Raw genomic sequence first — 19,899 nt, 5'->3', positions numbered from 1 at the left:
GAATGCTATACGTCACCCCAAAATCACTTGCAGGTGTACATAAGTCTTGCCAATCCTTCTAGCCCAATTTTTGTATGCAAGGTCATCCTCCTGGTGCTACCTTAGAAACTGGCCTTATTCTACAGAGGACATTGAATGATAACACTGCAAGTCAGCTGACTGCTGTGTCACAGAGCTGCTGCTTTCTACATTATCGCAACTGCCAGAGCTCTTACTGCTGCAGTTTTCTAGTCGCAGTGCGGCAAAGCAGACGCATAGAACCAGGCACAAAGCAGCATAGATTTTTTTTATATTCTTGCCTTTTTCATATGAAGGGAATATTCCTGGTGTTAGCGCAGGAACAGACACACAGCCTGGATGTGTTGGCTTCAGCCTGGCAGCGTTTTCAGCTGAGCAGGGACTGCTTGGAGCTCTGCACCCAAACTGCCTCTGAGGAAGAACGCCTGGCTTCCCACTTTATGTACTAAGAGTGTTTTTTTTTTATGCTACGGTGATATACCTGCAGCAATAGGACAAAGGAGATAGTACTTGTCACTGTTTGCTCGACTGGGGCCTTTGCAGGCACTACACTGCCGAAGCTGTGCCAACGTCCCAGGGTCATATAGATTGGTAATACAGATTGCCGCAGTTTCTTACCTCAGTTAGAGCAAAGCTCATACAAGAAACCAGACTCTCTGACCTAAATCAATCCCACTCCTTTTGGATACAGGGCAGCAGTCGACTAGCAATGACACAACCAGCCATCAAGTGGAGACTCTCTGGGACTGCAATCTGTATCGGTTGGAGTCTGAGAGAATGAAACCTTTTCGGTTATCCAGTCGCTTCTCCTTCTTCTAATACTGCAATTACTACAACTACAACAACTACTACTACTACTTCTGTTTTTCTTGCCTGTAAGAAGCTATAAATTGTGCTTGGTCTCTGAGCATATATTTGCCTGGATTAGTCTGTCTATAATGCAGTTCTTATCTGCTCCTGCTGGAAATCAGGGCACAAAGTCAGCCTGCTTTAACAGTTTTTTCTTTCTGCGTGATGCTATGCAACTAGAATGGGTTACACTGACAACAAAGGAACAAGCACAAAGCACCACTTTCTTTGCTGGACTGTTACAGGAACATAACTCTTCTTCGATATGACACCCTGGTCTCTTCTCTTTGCTGTTCTATTGTTGCTGGGTATTTTTGTTTCAAATTCATCTAATCGAAGAGCCTAACAGACACCATCGTGGATGTGGGTTTTAATGCTTTGGAAAAGACAGCCTGTGGAGACTGCGATTTGAGACAGCAACACATTTAGGTTATTGCCAATTTGAAATACTTGGTTTGTGAAGCACAGCCCTAAGGGACGAGCTCAGTAACTGAGAATGATATTGTAGATAAAGAAATAAAAATGACAAGCGTAATGGAGGCTCTGCAAAAGAGACTGTCAGAGAATCAGTTCATGGATGGCAATTTCACCAGTCTGAATCTGAATAATTCATAGATTGAAATTACCCTGCTTTCACCTTTCCATTTAAAACGGCATGATCTGAATCTCTAATAAATTTTCAAGATAAAGTAAAATGCCAATTTGAATCTGAAGAGCTTTTAAAACCAGATGCTACACCCTGAATCTTTCGATACCTTTCACAATTATCCTGTGAGAACCGCACTTCATCATGAAGCACCATTACCAGTGAAAATTACTGTGATTACAATAGCAACAATAGAATACCATCAAATGATCTCTAATTTACCTAATTTACCAAGGCTGACTGTGTGCCCATTGTGTTTCACTACGTCTGGCATTGGATCAATATCACAGTGGAACAAAAATGCCTTAGTGTGTGCTTTCTTTTGGCACCTTTAACTTTGACAGTACAGGAAAAATCTATCTGCTGTTAAATGTTTTTACAGCCAATCTGCATGCCTGCTGTAAGATCTGATTGATTCTCCATGATTTCTTTAGCTCTTGGGTACTGGATGTCATTGTGTTACTAATTTGTTTATAATGTATACTCATGCACAAAGACTGCAGCAAATGAGTACCAGCAGAGAGACCCTGCACTGCTGCTGCAGTGGCAGCGCTCTTGCAGGGGAAGCCAAAATGAGTTCGGTGCCTTATGTTAATAGTTACTCGTGTCTGAGTTAGAAATGCTTTCTAGCATCACCGGCCTTGGTCGTATTACATGAAAAAATTATGCAAAAGCCACAGCGAAGTAAAATGATCATGTGGGATACTAACAAGATTTTTTTCCCCTATTCAGCAGTTAGCATGTGGTTGTGAGACAGACTGCAACTTCTGTAGACGTGCATGTGTAGGTACGCATGCACATACATAGACATAAAGATACTGTGCTTTGTGAATATGTGCCGATCACTGAAAGTAGCAACTTTTTCTGACAAGCCAGGCACAGTGTTTTGCCACAATCTGCTCACTTGTAACAAATCCCTGGTTTGGAGGTGTAAATTTCCTATAGGATGAAGCGTGACTTCTGGAACAGTAAGTACCATTTATGCAATGTGTTGGTGCCTATAGCTGCGCTGGAGAATAGTATTTTAAGCACAGTTTGAGCCCTTGTAGCATAACTATGATGTGGAGAATTGAGAAACATGTACAGAAGGCTAGAAACAGGCATTCTTCATGGAGATGACTGTATCTGCTGTGTGTATGTGTGTGAGTTGTACAGTTCAGGCTTGTTTTTCATTTTATAACCAGATTTACTCTGCCTTCAGGGAATAGTTTCTAAGGAAGGAAGGTAAGCAGTATTTATTGTAATTTATATGACTGTATTGTATTTCTTTTGTGGAAAATGCATGTTTATAGCACATAGTTATATAAAACAGCATGATCTCATGACATCTAATTAAGTGTTTCTGTATTCATGTTAAAATTGGACAAGAGAGCATATTTAAAATATGGGTTTTAATTCAAAATAGACTTGCAGAAATGCTACGCAAAAAAGAATTTAAAGATTGGGTTTGTATTCAGATTTGACTCTTTCATGTTATTAAAGAAAAGTCTATTATACCTAAATAATAATGTTTTTGAAATATTTGGATTTTAGATAATTTATCTTCTTAAAATACAATGTGCTGCACTTCTGAATTTCCTGTATATGAGTGGAGACTGTTCTTTAGAGGTAAGAGAGGCAGAAGGTTTTACAGCTTTAGCTGTGATAACAAAGGAATTTGAAAGGGCACAAAATATGATTATACAAAAATCTTGAATTTTAGATTATTCAGTAATGTGATTTAGCAAACTGTTTTTCTTAGACAACATGCTCTCAAGTTACTATGCTATCTGGAATTAATTAGTCAACTCAGTGCTATATTTATATTCTTCATTTTCACACAGTATTCAAAACTTAACAAAGAAAAAAAAAATCCTTGTGTAAAGGAGAGACTGGAACTCTGGTGAAAGTGTAAAATCTGCATTATGTTACTGTGGTAATAAAATCAAGAGATTCAGACCAAACTTCGTTGAAGAGAACTAGGTGGTTTGGTGTAACTGTTTTATGATGAGTATTTTATAATTTTAGGTACACAAATATAAGATACACTGATATAACTACTATGCTGCAAGGATCACGCAAACAGGAATGTAAATGTTTTGCAAAATACCATACAAATACTTGCTAGCATTTACATTATTATTATTATTATTATTAGCATCACAGTCTTATAGTATTATTTACTGGTTTGAAATCATGGTCTGTTAACCATTTTGATTCTATTTGCAATCAGAGTTTCTTTATCAGTGTTATCTGCTGCAACAGTCTGTGGAGAGTGGCTGGTCATGGGATGCTAGATGTCCTCATTAACAGCTGCAGAGCAGTTTATAACATAAAGTTTACATTTAAGGACTCGATCCAAAGAATTCTGTGAATCCCTGCTGGAGTTCTCTAACTTAGTTTGTGTTCATATTACTGAATTTTTAATGTGCCTCTGGCTTTCACCCACTGCTCCCCACTGGCCTCATGTTTCAAAATACACAGTGCTGATCAAGCCTAATGCTATTTCTCAGTGTAAGCCACTGCAGTAGTTGCCAGAGGATGTTATGACAGTGCCCTCAGGAGGTAAGGTTATCTGTGAGACTGCTGCAAAGTCCCTGAAAAAGTTTGAAAAACCCAGGAAGTAAACTGCCTTTGGGTTTGTGTTTCAAAAAGGGCAGGACTGCACTCTGCCAGCAGGACAGATTGCATGTGCAAACGGGGAAAAGAGCATTAAACTCAGCTGCAGGATCATGAGGTGAATATTACCTTGTAAAAAGCATTAGTCACCTGTACTATCCATATATTTTCTGATACGGCTATAGTTAATCAGGTGCAGCTACAGATGAAGTGTTTAAGATGTATAATTGTATGTGCTGAAATACATGGCAGACTGTGCAATATTAAACTTCTAACACAAAGCCACTAATTTTAGCAACAGTATTCAACAGTTAACCTACATTATGTCACAAGATGTATTGGTCTGGTTTTGTGCTTATGATTTTCACTGTGTTGCACTTGTCTATAGATGGATCTCCAAATGCAATTAAGGGCCAAAACACTTCTTCACATGATTTCCCAGTTAAATGCCAATATTCAATTCAGGAAAATTCCTTCTATGAGTCTGGAGGACCCATGCCCTCATCTGCAGCTAGACAGTGATTGTAATCCAGTTGCACATGTGAAGAACATACTGAAGCCCATTCTACTGCCATTAGTTTAGTAGCAACACTCCCTGTGCTATTCAGCATAGAAAATGGATTGATTAATTACTTTCCTTTCATTATAGACTTTCTGTGAAAGTTCTTGCTGTTTTGTTGTTTTGTTTTGTGGTGGTTTTTTTTGTTTGTTTTTGTTTTTCTTTTGATTGGAAGAATCCAGTGTAGCTGACACAATGTTGAATAGGAGATGCTTTCTGTTCACCAGGACATGTGGCCTGAGCTAAACATACACTGAAACCACCAATTCAGGATAGGTTTGTCTGTGAATTGAAGGGACCTTCTTGCCTGTAATTTTGTTGATAGTATTTGTTTTGTAGTATATCTGCTCACTTGCTTGTCAATTCTGCATTCTTAACAGCTGCTATAAACCACACAAGTTCTGGTCTATAATGGTTGTATCTACCTGGACAAGAGAGCCCTGAGGATAGAAGGGTCTGTTGTGTGTTTGTGTTTTTTTCTTCACTTTACAGTTGCTTTGAATTAATTGCAGCTGCCTATGGAAATATGATCTGCTAAGAATGTAGAGAAATGCATTATGTATGTATAAAGTATCTCTAGATTCCTCTGCATCCTGGCTGCTAGGAATTGCACACTATTATTTCTGGACAAAAATGTTAGGAGGAATGTAATACTGAAGTAACTTGAAAGGGTAACAGCAGCATTTCCAAACCAGCCATTTTGACACATGAAATTCAGGGTTAAACAAAAGACAATATAAATGTTCACAGATATCACAGATACAATTAAAATAGCTTACTCCCTTTCTGATGTCATGTGAAAACTGCAGGATGTGATAAAGGTAAATAATTTTGCCTTTTCAGTTCATATTATATAGATACAACTAAAAACCACCTTTGGCTTTAGAAGTATTCACATTGCATTTCACAGTATCAGTTCACTTTCTTTATGGACTATAAAGATACACCTGCTCTGTGTTTTTAGCTGCATAACTCTAATGTAGCCAAAAGTTCTGAAAATCGAATGATTTCTGACCAAGTGAAAATGGGAAATGAATTCCAAAATGGGAACTGCAGTGGAAGCAGTGGGTTTCTCAGGTCTCATGCCAATCCTTCTAATGGTGCATTTTCTACATCAGCTTAAACTCAGTTAGAATTTATCCTAATGAGCACAAAATTAAAACAAAGCAGGAATTCAAAATATGCCCCCATTTGAAGTTGAAAACTGCATTTGATACTATTTATGCCACAGGTCTTGTTTCAAAGTTTATCAGGGAATCGTATCCAAAAGCATATTTGAAACAATATACCTCATTTGTAGCTAGTCATGTGTAAGCGAGAACACCCAGTGAATTAGCTTTGAATGCTAGCTAAATTGGGAAATGCTGTTAAAATTAAATGGAAAAAAAAAAAATATATATATATAAAATAAGACAGTGAAATGTTCAGTAGAAAAGCCTTTTCTCATACTCACCCATTTCTGTTTCTTCTGCCTCCTATGTTCATTCCAAAGCCACCTCCAATGGCATAACAATCACGGAGACTTGTCACCCCTCTGACCTGCAGGTAGTAAGTGATGGTAAGAAGCTTCATTCTGATGAGATCCCACATCCTCAGCTCCTAAAGGCAATACCCTGGTTGGCAGGCCTTGGGTAGAGGGAGGTATGCAGAGGGGCCTTGAGGGTGGGGAACAATCTATATGCTACATACTTCTGACTCCTATAATAAAGCAAAAGTGGAAAAAAGGTCATTATTAAGTAATTAAAGAGGAGTAGTAATATCTTCAGTTTCTACATTTTCACAGGCAGCTCTCCTCTAAACTTGTCATATTCGTACCTAGCATGAGCATCATGTATCAAAATTCTAAGTCATACAGAAAACTTAATTTGTCAATCAAAGTTGTGACTGAAGAAAAATTTCCATAACTCAGTCCACTACAATAATGCTTACTCATTTAAGTACCCACAGTCCCAGCATTACTTTTTAAAACCAGCTTTAAGGCCTTCTTATTTACATGTAAATGTAGCCACCGATGCCACTGCACCTGTAATAGCTGTAAGTTAACCATACATTTCATAACAGTTTAAGCAGCTATATCTCATTTAATTTGTCATTTTGGGTAACGGTATTTTTGCCTTTCCTTTGAGTGATACAGCACAGCACATATCATGCATAGAATTAGCATGGATCCTTGCAATTCCTTTTCTAAAAAGAAATTATTTTCTTCCAAGCTTGACTGTGCTAAACTTATCACCTACCTTTTCCTGAGGTGCAGTCTGCCTTTGGCAAGCTCATGGGCTTGATCTGGTTATGAACTGCTTACAATTTCTGCTTGTTTGGTGTCTGTTTCATTATATTTAGGAGTTGGAGTGCATCCTTTTCTCTGCCACAAAACTCGATGCTAGGTAATTACTTAAACCAAACTTTCTAATGATACATGCTAGATCTTCTGATAGTTGTGCGTGACTTGCTGAATTGCTGAGCTCTTGCAACAGTATCCGAAGTCCATGGAAGTATGCATAGGATGGATTTCTCTGTAAAGAAATAAAGAAAAAAGTAACTTCTTTGTGCTTCAGATTGTTTGCTCCAGTTTTGACAATACTTGTGACCTTAATCCCTAGGTCTTTGTTTTATTTTTGTAAACGAATTTCTCTAAACACAATTCTTTCACCTTATAGATCACTGTATGAAAAGAATTTCATTATCTGTGAGTCAGATAACAAATAGGTAACTGTTAAGGGATCCTGCTGGAAATGCATGCTCCCATAATCAATGCTGTGTGGCAGATTAGGACCAGGCTCTTCAGAAAATGAGGACTAATAGACTGAATTGCTGTTCATTGAGAGTTTGTCTTGAGCACAGAGCAAGTTTTGTACTCCATCATGCTGTTGTTTTTTCTGTCCATCCCAGCATTTTCCCATTTTGAAAAGCAACTTTCTTGTCACAGTCTCACTCAAACCCACTCAAGCCACATTTCCCTGGGCTCACTCCTTTCCTAACAGCTTTGCATCCCTGCTGCTTCTCATCCTAGGATCCAATCTTGGTCTAGTCAATCCTAATCCTCTCCAAAGAGACTTTTTTTTTTTTTTTTTTACTTCTCCCACTTTACACTTTACATTCCCCCTTTCCCACTTCACACTCCCCTTCCTGACCTCTGAGCTTTTGTTTCCAGTTGCTTGGCATCAAACTGGTTCTTTATTGTTCCAGTCTGACCTTCAAAATATAGGCAGCTTCAAGCACCCAAATGCGGGTGTATTTTCATAGAGAGAGCAATAAGCATGTCTCTCAGGGAGAACATTCCCTTAGCTCTTTTCCATCTCTACGGAGTTCTTCAAGGCACACAGGCACAAGAACATTTCCCATATTTTTAAACAGGGCTAAGCCCAAAAGCTTACAAACAATGGGATAATAACAACAACTAATATCAATAACAGTAGAAACAAAGAGGGGGAAAATCCCCCGATGCAAATGCCCTGTGTGGAAAATACCAGCTGAGTAGTTAAAGTCTGGCAGGACTGAAAGCATCAGAGAACAAGATCATATAAACGAAAAGTGCTGAGAGGCTGAACATAATCAGAGTTCCCTGCATGCATTTCCCATGCCTATGCCACATACAGATGTGTATGAATATACCTTCATATAATTGGGAAAAGAATGACTTTATTATGCATATATTTTCTTTAAGATCAACAAGAACACCCTAATTCTGTATTTTGGAAATATATAAACATAATTTGGGGGAATTTTGATCACCAGCTAATGTACAAAGTTTACAGAATTGACCATTCCAAAGAATTTTAAGTTTCAGTGGTACTTTGGGGGTGTCAGGGGCAAAAAATAAAATATACCTGTCAAGGGGTATCATAAATGTGTGAAAAAGACTAGATACCTAACTATAATTGTTTGTTTATTTATTTAAGAAGCATTAAAATGCTGTCTTAATTTGGCACTGGAAAATTTCTGGCTTTCCTATGTTCTTGGGTTTGGAGATGTCCTTTCATCTTCCACTAGGGCAGTAAAGAAGAGACTGTTGGTGGGTACATACTTCTGAACAAACAGTTTATCTATTTGAGTAGTCCACTTCCACAGTTTCTGGACATTCACAAGAATAGGCTGGAAATATTTGCATTGCTATATATTTAGCCACAATACCTATCAAGAAAAAACAATTTTATTGTGGAAAGCACTGTATGAAGGGAAAATGTCTACCCTTTGGAGTTGGGGCTTTTTTTGGACTGAAGAACAGTCCTGACTATTTGAGAAAGCAATGTGCCATCTTGAGCTATTCAGAGATCATTTTTAGAAAACACAGAAAAAAGAAAGCTATAAACTATGAACTGAAAGATTCACATTATATATGCAACCCAGTTTTTTAACAGCTTCATTGCAGTTCTCATATCTATTTTTATCAAAAATGCAAATGTACTTGTAGTGATGAATTGATGATTGGATTTAAAAGAAAGAGCAACATCCCCTCCCCCCCCAAAAAAATAACTGTGGTTTCAGGCCCTGATTAAGCATTAGAAAAAAATAAAATTTCAATAATAATAATAAAAATAACCCCCTTAACCAATCACTCGTGGAGCGTTCATAAATTTACATGTAGCAGAATGTAATTTGCATATAAGTCTTGCACAGACTCCAATCTGCCAGCACCAGTTTTTAAAGCTTCTACAAAGATTTAAGAACTTATCAGGCCTGTGTTGGAGTGACTTCTAGAAATAAGGTAGCTAATATTGTGCATATTTGTCAGCAGTCATGTAAGTATAATGCAAGCTGATCTTTTGTGCTCATGTAACAGCCTACCATGTAGACAGGGAAGTTTCTGGATTTTCATTTAAACAACTCAGTAAATTGCTCATTTTCTTTACCCACAGGCAAAACACTGTATTTTTTAAGAGAGGGATTTGAAAAAAAAGAAAATGTAGAAAATAAACTAATGTATCCTGGAATATTATAAGTAGAGAAACTTATTGTTTTTAAAGGTGATTATGAAATGCATCAGGGCTGTTAGCTCATTTAAATTCCTTCACAACCCAAGCTTAGTCAATATTGCTTTATCTGTGTAAGAAAAGTATTATTTAAATGAGTGAGCTGAAGCTGAAGTTAGATGAAGGAACATGATGGCTTTTGCACAATTAGGAATGCAATTTTCATTGATGATGGACAAATGTCTAGTTATTTTAGGAGTGACTGTCACCAAATTTCCTATTAGTATGATACATTTACTCTTTCCCGTGATCTTTGCAGATTTATTGATATTTGCATAGTACTTTAATTTAATATTTAATAAAATAGTTTTATTCAGTTTTCTGAAATTAATCTATATAGACACTAGAGAGAATATTGAAATGGTATTTAATAGCTTTCCAAATATTAAATTTTCCCTTTTTATTAAAATGTAGTCCATTGGGAAAACTTATTTTAAAAATCAGCACATCCAAATGTGACAGAGGTGGAAGAAGGACCTGCCAGAAATTCAAGGTGGTATGACAGAAACATAAATCAGAAATCATGGGTTATTGCCTCTTTTATATGATATTTTAACTGTTGATGACCCCTAGAGACTTGCTACTAATTTCATTCTTTTAAGCTCAGTTTGCTAGTGAAATCATGAACCTTTTCAGGGTTGGGAAACTACCTGAAGCATAACTTTGCATCTTTCTTGTTCCTTTGCATCAAAGCAGAGACATGAAAATGTCTTAAGTAAAATCTGGAGATTATAAATTCAGAGAAAATCTAACTATAGTAAAGAGAATGCTAGGAGTGGAGCATGGGGTGCAGGACTGACACAACAGGTAGAAGTTAGAAGGGATGGGACTAAGGTCTGATCTTCTTCATTGCTTCTTAAGAACAATCCTTGGCAGGGTACTCTATGTAGTGTAAACCAGATAACCTCTTTGAATCCCTGTTGATCTTCTATGCTCATGACCTCTTTGTTATCAGCTAAGGTGTAAAACTTAACTAAGAGGTACCTTTGCTTTCATCTATCTGAGTATACTGATTGTACCCAATGTGCTAAATTTCTTCCTAGCTGCATTTTCATTGTGCACAACCTTCAGAAACACACAATAACCTGACACTAGAGTACTGGGTTTTTTGTTTGGGTTTGTTTGTTTGTTCTCCTGCCTGGGAATTGTAGTTTCACTTTCAAAAGCTAAATCAAGAGCTATTTATTTACAAGTGATAGTAAAACTTTACCAAGTCCCACCTGCTGACTGGGTGCTACTGGGATGGGCACATTGGAATTCAGAGAGTGAAAACACATTCCTCAGCAGTCCCTTATCACTTGTTCAAGAGACAAGTGATGGTATCCTCACAAGAGCTACATACAAGGAGAAATAACAATTCCTCATCAGCAATGTGTCTTTCTAAACCAGACTATAACACTATTAAAAAACTCACTTGTACTCTGCAAGCAGAAGTAAAAAGTAAAGAAAAAAAGCCTGAAAACTGACAGCTGTCTCGCAAATGTTATGGCTGGTATCTCAGTGCTAACTTCAGACACAGAGAATTTGAAATTGTTTTCTGAATGATGTGGGCTCTTTTTATCCCTAAAAAACTGAGGCCTTCAGACTTGTAGCTACAGTTACCTGTTAGTTGCAAAACTACTGAATACAGTAGCTACTAAGTAAGAAGGGGTTAAAAAGGAAGAAGAGAAAAAGCAGTTTCATACAAAGGTGGATTAAAGTGAACTGGAAATTGAGTTTCATTTTTTAAAGTATTTTTCATTATTTTTACTACATTTTTGCATAACTTGGTCTTGGTCAGTAACAAAACTAGAAAAATGTCTATGTTTGCTTGTTTATTTAAATTTCTCCATTAGTGGCCATTAGGACTACTGTTATTTTTCAGCAAATGGAGTGAGATCTGTTAAAGCCAGCCCACATAATGGTGCTTTTCCTTGAGGAGCAAGGTGGGGAGGTTGTATGTGCCCTTTTCCTCTATGATGATCAGGGGACTGGAGCACTTCCTATATGAAGATAGACTGAGAAAGCTTGGGATGTTCAGCCTGGAGAAGAGAAGGCTGCGTGGAGACCTCATGACAGCCTTCCAGTATCTGAAGGGGGGCTATAGGGATGCTGAGAAGGGACTCTTCATTAGGGACTGTAGTGACAGGACAAGGGGTAACGGGTTAAAACTTAAACAGGTGAAGTTTAGATTGGATATAAGGAAGAAGTTTTTTACTGTAAGGGTGGTGAGGCACTGGAACGGGTTGCCCAGGGAGGTTGTGAATGCTCCATCCCTGGTGGTGTTCAAGGGCAGGTTGGACAGAGCCTTGGGTGACATGGTCTAGTGTGAGGTGTCCCTGCCCATGGCAGGGGGGTTGGAACTTGATGATCTTAAGGTCCTTTCCAACTCTAACTATTCTATGATTCTATGTGATACAGCCAGAGTCCTCCAGGATCTGGTCAAGACATTTACTCACACGATTTTTCATATATTGTTATGTTTTGATATATTTTTGCAGTATTTGGTGAGCAAGTACCAACTATAAGCTAATAGCTATGAATATTGTAATGATAATACAGTTTCCTCCATAATAAATCTTTTTTAAGTGGGCTTACAAAGAATATAAATGATAACTTATGATAAAAATTTATTTATAATTATATACATACATATGTGTACACACATACTTGCTAATAAGAATTTTTAACATGATGTCGTGGTTTAAACCCAGCCAGGTAACTCGTTCACTCACTCCCCCCCTTCTTTCCTTCCCCCTACTCCCAGAGGGACAGAGAGGAGAATCAAAAGAATACAACTCCCATGGGTTGAGATAAGAACAGTTTAGTAACTAAGGTATAACGCAAATCACTACTGCTACCACCAATAATAACGATAAAGGAAATAACAAGGGAAGAGAATACAACACCTCACCACCAACCAACCGATAACTCGGCCCCCCAGCCCGACCATGCACCGACCGATACCTCCTCCAACCCTGCAGTCTCCCAGCCCTTCCGGGTAACTCCCAGTTACATCCTGGGCATGACGTGCTGTGGTATGGAATACCTCTTTGGTCAGTTTGGGTCAGGTGTCCTGTCTCTGCTTCCTCCCGGCTTCCCCTCCTCCCTGGCAGAGCATGAGGCTCACAAAGTCCTTGGCCAAACCAAAACATCATTGTTATCAGCTCTGTTCCCAGGCTGAAAGTCAAAACACAGCACGGCACCAGCTACCAAGAAGGAGAAACATGACTGCTACTGCTGAACCCAGGACACATGACTTTAAACTATATGTATGCAATAATTTCACTTTGATTTGAACACTTGTCAGCTGTTTCTGACACCAGTAGCAGAATACCTCTATTTTGCTTTTGCTGCTTGGCTTTGCTGAGTGAAGAATGTAGGTTAGTTTTTAAATAATTGTGATGGTTCAGATGGCATAGTGGTTATACCACAGATCTGAATTTCAAGAGCCACTACACTGTTGGGTGAACCATACTTATTAGCTATTAATAGTAGGGCTATTACAAGCATCAGAGACTGCACAAGAAAACCTTAAGAAGTGCTTTAATTTGTGTGTCTAGGCTAAACTTCTGACTGCAATCTCAGCAAATTCTGTGTTTGTAGAAATTAGTTTCATAACATCTTCCTTATTTTCTTTGGACACCCTTCCTGAATTTTAAGTTATTCTTCTAACTCAAATATCTTTGGTTTATCTTTGCCTCTTTCTTTCTGATATTCAGATTACACCTTTTCATGATGATCATCAGCTTTTTTATTTTTCCTAATATTATTTTAGACTAACTACAAATGCTTATCTGAGGAACTCAAAAGCCAATTTTGCCCAGATTGGTATAAATAAACAGACATTACTTTCCAGCTGTTCCCATTTCTGTCTACACATGCTGATAAAACAACTGTTGTCTAGAACTTTAAAGACTAAAAGAAGACAAGGCAAAATAAAAGTAGTAGAAAGATACACTATAAACCCCAAGAAAACTAGCACATGACAAATTGCATCTTTCCATTTGAAACAATTAGTTTCCAACCACTGAAGTACAATGTGATACCTATTCATCAATTGCTTTCTTGTTGCAAAGCACAAACTTAATTACAGAGATCATTTACATATGGATGGCATTTGCTTAAGCAATATTTCTAATACTGTTTGCATAAATATGATTTTTTTTTTTTTAACCCCATCCTTTCAGAAAATAGGCAAACATAACACCACAAACACTGTCCTGGAAGATCAAAATGCAGTCCTTTACTTACCCAGGGAACTATGCGTATAGAGTTTTCCATGAACTTAACAGTCTTCATCATTAAATAGTTTGAGCTGTTATTTTTTGGTCCCTGCTATTTGCATTCCAAAACTACTCTAGAACCTCACCACTTTCATGGTCAGAAGCTTTCTAATTTCCAGCCTAAATTTATTCATGGCCAAATTACACCTTTTTGTTCTTGTGCCAACATTGTCTGCTAAAGTAAATAGTTCTTTTCCTTGCCTACTGTTTACCACCTTATTGTGTTTTTAGAGAGTAATTATTTCCTGTATCAGCTTTTGTTTCTGCCAGACTAAACAACCAAAAAATTTTGCAGCCTTGCTCTTAAAATGACTCCTCACTGGTAATCTCTGAAGTTCTTTTCTTTATCTGTTTCATCTTCTATGAAGATGATGAAAAAACTCTGTGTTGGATCTCTCAGGTGCTTCAAGTAATGGTACAGATGTTTTCCTCTGCTTTGCTAAGAAATATCTTAACTGGTTTGTCCTTGGATGGCATTTGCTTTTTCCTGGGTGTATCCCACAGGCAACCTAATAACCCTGTAGTCAGCTAACACGCATACCTAGATCCATCTCCTATACTGTTTACAACTGATATGCTCCTGTTTACAGCAGATTTTTTTAATTCATCCTTGCATGCATGTATCCACTGCCAACACTACATGTTTAAGAGTGAGTTTAGTAGTGTTTATTTCTAATGTGCTTTTTCTATTGGTAACACGTTTTGGATACATTAATGCCAAAGATAACAAAAAAATAAGAAGGAATAATGTTGGGAGGCAATGGGAGGTACCCAGCTCACTGACAGCACCAGGCACAATGGAATAAGGGATAAGAAATTTTCACAAATGCTTCGGTGTAATATGATAAAACATAAAGGTTTGAGAGTGGTATGATGTGTGCAGGATCTCAGAAATTTATTTTTGGTCTTGTATACTCACAGCTGCTTGAATATTGCATTTTAGTTGGGGGAAAAGTGCTTGGATGCATTAGAGCAGGAGCTCCCAAAGACACTTACAGAATCTTTCAAGGTGGCATGGAAGGAGTGTGAGGGCAAATGCAGCCCATCACCTCCTCCCCATAGAAGCTGGGGAAAAGTTTTCTGGGTTGTATTTGATGCCCAAGGAGTCAAATGTCTTTCATGGTGTGTACCTGAAGCGTAGCACACAGCTGGCAGCTACTGTGTCTATCACAGTAAGAGAAAAGAAAACAATGGTGGTATGTAAAGCAAATTAATTTAGGGAATCTCTGTATTAGAGTGCTTTGTAGTGGTAGTATTATTCACATAATTTCCTAGAAATCATATGTTACCGTAGATTTGTTTCTTGGTTTTGCTTATTTTTTAAAAGCTGGGGTAACAGTTATGGACCTGAGACTTAAGAGAGTCTCTCTCTCTTTGAAACAGCAGTGCAGTATTTTCTTTGCCTGATTATCGCATCAATACTTCTAGAGTTGTTCACAGTAAAAAACTTTGATGCTACCTGGTTGTAAAAGTTCCATTTAAGGGCCAGACATCTTGGAAGGTAGAGTACATTATTCTTAGGTTTTAAAACACATTGACATTTTCTGAAGCATGCTAAAGATTTTGGACTGCAAAAAAAAAAAGGAAACTTTGAATACTTGAGACAAGAATTGAAATTTACTTATTTTGTCACTGAAACCAGCAATTTATGAAACACCTTTAGCTGTACAACTGTATAAAGGAGAAGACTGCTGTATTCCCACACTTACAAGCAAGAGCTTCACTATTTCTTAGAAAGATGAGCTAAGTTTTTGAGGGATTTTATTTTTTGGAAAGAGAAAGATTATGAAAAAATAATATGAATTTTTGTGGGATTTTTTATGAGTGCTGGAATGAGAAAACATATTCAAAAGAGTTATCAGCTGGCGCATGCAGCTTTACAGAATTCTTGAAAACTCTTCTTGTCAGTTTTAAATTTGATGGAAATCTGCTTATTGGGAAGGGAATCTGCATCTCTTCAGGATTACTTTAATAAGTTATTAAAAGGTAGTTTTATTTAATGTGCCCTCCTTGACTGCTGCTGTATAATACCTTCTTTGATGTTGAAGTGGGGAAGCGAACATATTAACCTTTTGGTGCATTATTAGTAGTGTTTAATGTGTTGTATTCTGGTTAGGGCATCCCTGTGGAGCTGATAGCTATGGACTAATGCCTGGTATCCTTAGCAGGTAAGGTCAGAATGTCTTTCAGTGGTAACGTGATGAGTTTCACCAAAGGAGGAAGAAGTCTGGATATTTTTTATTTTGTTAAGCTGAGTTTGGAAGGCTTTGATTTTATAAATCCCAAGAATGGTGTCAAGTAAACCTAGCTTATTCAAATAGCTGCTTCAAAAAGTAAGTGAACTGATATTTCTGTCAGAAGAGTTTATTTCTCTTGACCCATAACTCACTATCTTTTTAAAAATATTTGAGATGTGTTCAGACACCAGGACCTTGTATGCCTCCACTGAAGCAGGGTGTAACCAAATGATCATTTTGATTTCATAAAATTAATTTCAAAGTAGTTCTTTCCCCTAAATTACCTCTTTCTTTGCTGTTGCAGTTAGTAAAAGTATTTCTCAAACTGGGACAAAGCTCTGTCATTAATCTCTATACTTTAGACTTCTTGTGTTGCTGAAGGAAGTGGATTTGCAAAATGCCTTGCAAAGACAAACATGTCACAGGGAGTAAAACGTGTAGTGTATGGTAAAATTATCCTGCTGATTTTAATCTGATAGAGGTGTTAGGCTAATTAAGAAAGAATTAAACTACACATGACAGATACCAATCATATTGCTTAATATACTGCTGAAGGATACACAGAAGCACAGGGGTGATGAAAGCATTGCAAGAACATATATAGAAGAGAGAGAATCATAGAATCATAGAATAGTTAGGGTTGGAAAGGTCCTTAAGATCATCTAGCTCCAACCCCCCTTACGCTAAATCATATCACCCAAGGCCTCATCCAACCTGGTCTTGAACACTGCCAGGGATGGAGCATTCACAACCTCCCTGGGCACCCATTCCAGTGCCTCACCACCCTAACAGGAAAGAATTTCCTTCTTACATCCGATCTAAACTTCCCCTGTTTAAGTTTTAACCCATTACCCCTTGTCCTATCACTACAGTCCCTAATGAAGAGTCCCTCCCCAGCATCCCGATAGGCCCCCTGCAGATACTGGAAGGCTGCTATGAGGTCTCCACGCAGCCTTCTCTTCTCTAGGCTGAACAGCCCCAACTTCCTCAGCCTGTCTTCATACAGGAGGTGCTCCACTGCCCTGATCCTCCTCGTGGCCCTCCTCTGACCTTGTTCCAACAGTTCCATGTCCTTTTTATGTTGAGGACACCAGAACTGCACACAATACTCCAGGTGAGGTCTCACAAGAGCAGAGTAGAGGGGCAGGATCACCTCCTTCGACCTGCTGGTCATGCTCCTTTTGATGCAGCCCAGGATATGGTTGGCTTTCTGGGCTGCAAGCGCACACTGAAGCCAGCTCATGTTCATTTTCTCATCAACCAACACCCCCAAGTCCTTCTCTGCAGGGCTGCTCTGAATCTCTTCTTTGCCCAACCTGTAGCTGTGCCTGGGATTGCTCCAACCCAGGTGTAGGACCTTGCACTTGGCATGGTTAAACTTCATGAGGTTGGCATCAGCCCACCTCACAAGCCTGTCAAGGTCCCTCTGGATGGCATTCCTTCCCTCCAGCATTATCAACCGAACCACACAGCTTGGTGTCATTGGCAAACTTGCTGAGGGCGCACTCAATCCCACTGTCCATGTCAGCGACGAAGATGCTAAACAAGACCGGTCGCAACACTGATCCCTGAGGGACACCACTCGTTACGGGTCTCCAGCCGGACATTGAGCCATTGACCACAACTCTGTGTGCAGCCATCCAGCCAGTTCTTTATCCACTGAGTGGTCCATCCATCAAATTGATGTCTCTCCAATTTAGAGACAGGGATGTCGTGTGGGACAGTGTCGAACGCTTTACACAAGTCCAGGTAGATGACATCAACTGCTCTACCCCTGTCCATCAGTTCTGTAGCCCCATCGTAGAAGGCCACCAAATTGGTCAGGCAGGATTTCCCGTTAGTGAAGCCATGCTGACTGTCACCAAGCACCTTGTTGATTTTCATGTGCCTTAGCATGCCTTCCAGGAGAATCTGCTCCAAGCTTTTGCCAGGCACAGACTGGTCTGTAATTCCCCGGGTCATCCATTTTCCCTTCTTGAAAATGGGGGTTATATTTCCCTTTTTCCAGTCGTCGGGAACTTCACCTGACTGCCAAGATTTCTCAAATATGATGGCTAGTGGCTTAGCAACTTCATTTGCCAGCTCCTTCAGGACCCGTGGATGGATCTCATCAGGACCCATGGACTTGTGCACATTCAGATTTTTAAGATGGCCTTGAACCAGTTCCTCTCCTACAGTGGGCGCAAGGTCTTCATTCTCACAGTCCCTGCATCTGCCTTCTAAGACTTGGGTGGTTTGGTCAGAGCCTTTGCCAGTGAAGACTGAGGCAAAGAAGTCATTCAGAACCTCAGCCTTCTCCAAATCCTGTGTAGCCAGTTCTCCCAAGAGCTTCCTGAGGGGGCCTATGTTCTCCCTAGTCTGTTTTTTATTTGCTATGTACCTGTAGAATCCCTTCCTGTTATCTTTAATACCCCTAGCTAAGTTTAATTCTAACTGGGCCTTAGCTTTCTTAACCTGGTCCCTAGCTTCCCGGACAACATCCGTGTACTCTTCCCATGCCACCTGTCCTTGATTCCACTTATTATAAGCCTCTTTTTTCATTTGAATTTTCCTCAGGAGCTCCTTATCCATCTAAGGAGGTCTCCTGGCCCTCCTGCTGCACTTCCGTCTAGTTGGGATGCAACACTCCTGAGCTTGCAGCAGGTGATCCTTGAATATCAACCAACAGTCTTGGGCCCCCCTGCCCTCTAGGGCTGTATCCCATGGAACCTCATTAAGCAGGTTCCTGAAGAGGCCAAAGTCTGCTCTTTTGAAGTCCAGGGCTGTGAGCTTGCTGCACGCTCTTCTCACTGTCCTGAGGATCTAAAATTCGAGCATCTCCTGATCGCTGCATCCAAGGCTGCCCTGGAGCATCACATTTCCAACGAGCCCTTCCCTGTTGGTGAGCACAAGGTCAAACACGGCACCTCTCCTTGTCGGCTCCTCTATTACTTGCAGAAGGAAGTTGTCTTCTACACAATCGAGGAACCTCCCGGATTGCTTGTGCCAGGCCGTACCGTCCTTCCAACAGATGTCAGGGTGGTTGAAGTCACCCATGAGAACAAGGGCCTGCGAGCGTGAGGCTTTTCCTATCTGTCTATGGAGTGCTTCATCCGCAGGTTCTCCTTGAGCAGGCGATCTGTAACAGATCCCCACAGTAATGTTTCCCATAGCTATATTCCCTTTAACCCTGACCCACAAACTTTCTGTGGACTGCTCACCTGTCCCCAGACAGAGTTCCATACTCTCCAGCCTATCCCTAACATAAAGGGCAACTCCCCCTCCCCGCCTGCCAGGCCTGTCTTTCCTAAAGAGCCTGTAACCTTCCATTCCAACACTCCAGTCATAGGAGCCATCCCACCATGTTTCTGTGATGCCTATTATATCATACCCCCGTAGACGTGCACACATCTCTAATTCCTCTTGTTTGTTCCCCATGCTACGGGCATTTGTATAGAGGCATCTGAGCCGAGCTCCAAATGAAGCCAGCTCATTGGCTGGAGCGGTTGGGATATCTCTACAGTGCTCCAAGCATTTATTATAGGTTCTGGCAACTGACTGGGTGTGTTGGGATGGAATAATGCCCCCCTCCCCAAACACACCTAGTTTAAAGCCTCCTTGACCAACCTAGCAAGCCTCCTACCAAAACTGCTCTTTCCCTTCTTTATCAGACCAGCTCCACCAGCCCCCACTAGACCTGGCCTACAAGCTTGGGTCCCGTGTTCAAGGCACCCAAACCCCTGACACCACCCTTTTAACCAGTTATTAACCTGGCTAA

At 39.6% G+C, this 19,899-nt stretch overlaps 2 long non-coding RNA genes across 2 annotated transcripts in view; both read left to right on the top strand.

Annotated features, from left to right (window-relative positions):
- LOC133267334 (uncharacterized) overlaps positions 1–19,899 on the top strand; it is a 957,532-nt gene that overhangs the window by 749,806 nt on the left and 187,827 nt on the right. The gene's annotated exons all lie outside the window — the stretch shown is intronic.
- Positions 19–3,871, top strand: LOC133267330 (uncharacterized). The gene is made up of 2 exons (XR_009742745.1): positions 19–2,481; positions 3,726–3,871. It is a non-coding gene; the product is annotated as an uncharacterized LOC133267330 (long non-coding RNA).

Source organism: Pezoporus flaviventris, unplaced genomic scaffold (genome assembly GCF_033815535.1).
Source record: "Pezoporus flaviventris isolate CSIRO_AGI_PZ_B2104156 unplaced genomic scaffold, CSIRO_AGI_Pfla_v1 ptg000007l, whole genome shotgun sequence".
In the NCBI taxonomy this organism is placed as follows: Eukaryota; Metazoa; Chordata; class Aves; order Psittaciformes; family Psittacidae; genus Pezoporus; species Pezoporus flaviventris.
The sequence above is the reverse complement of the archived record's forward strand: the minus strand, read 5'-3'. Positions and strand labels throughout refer to the sequence as shown.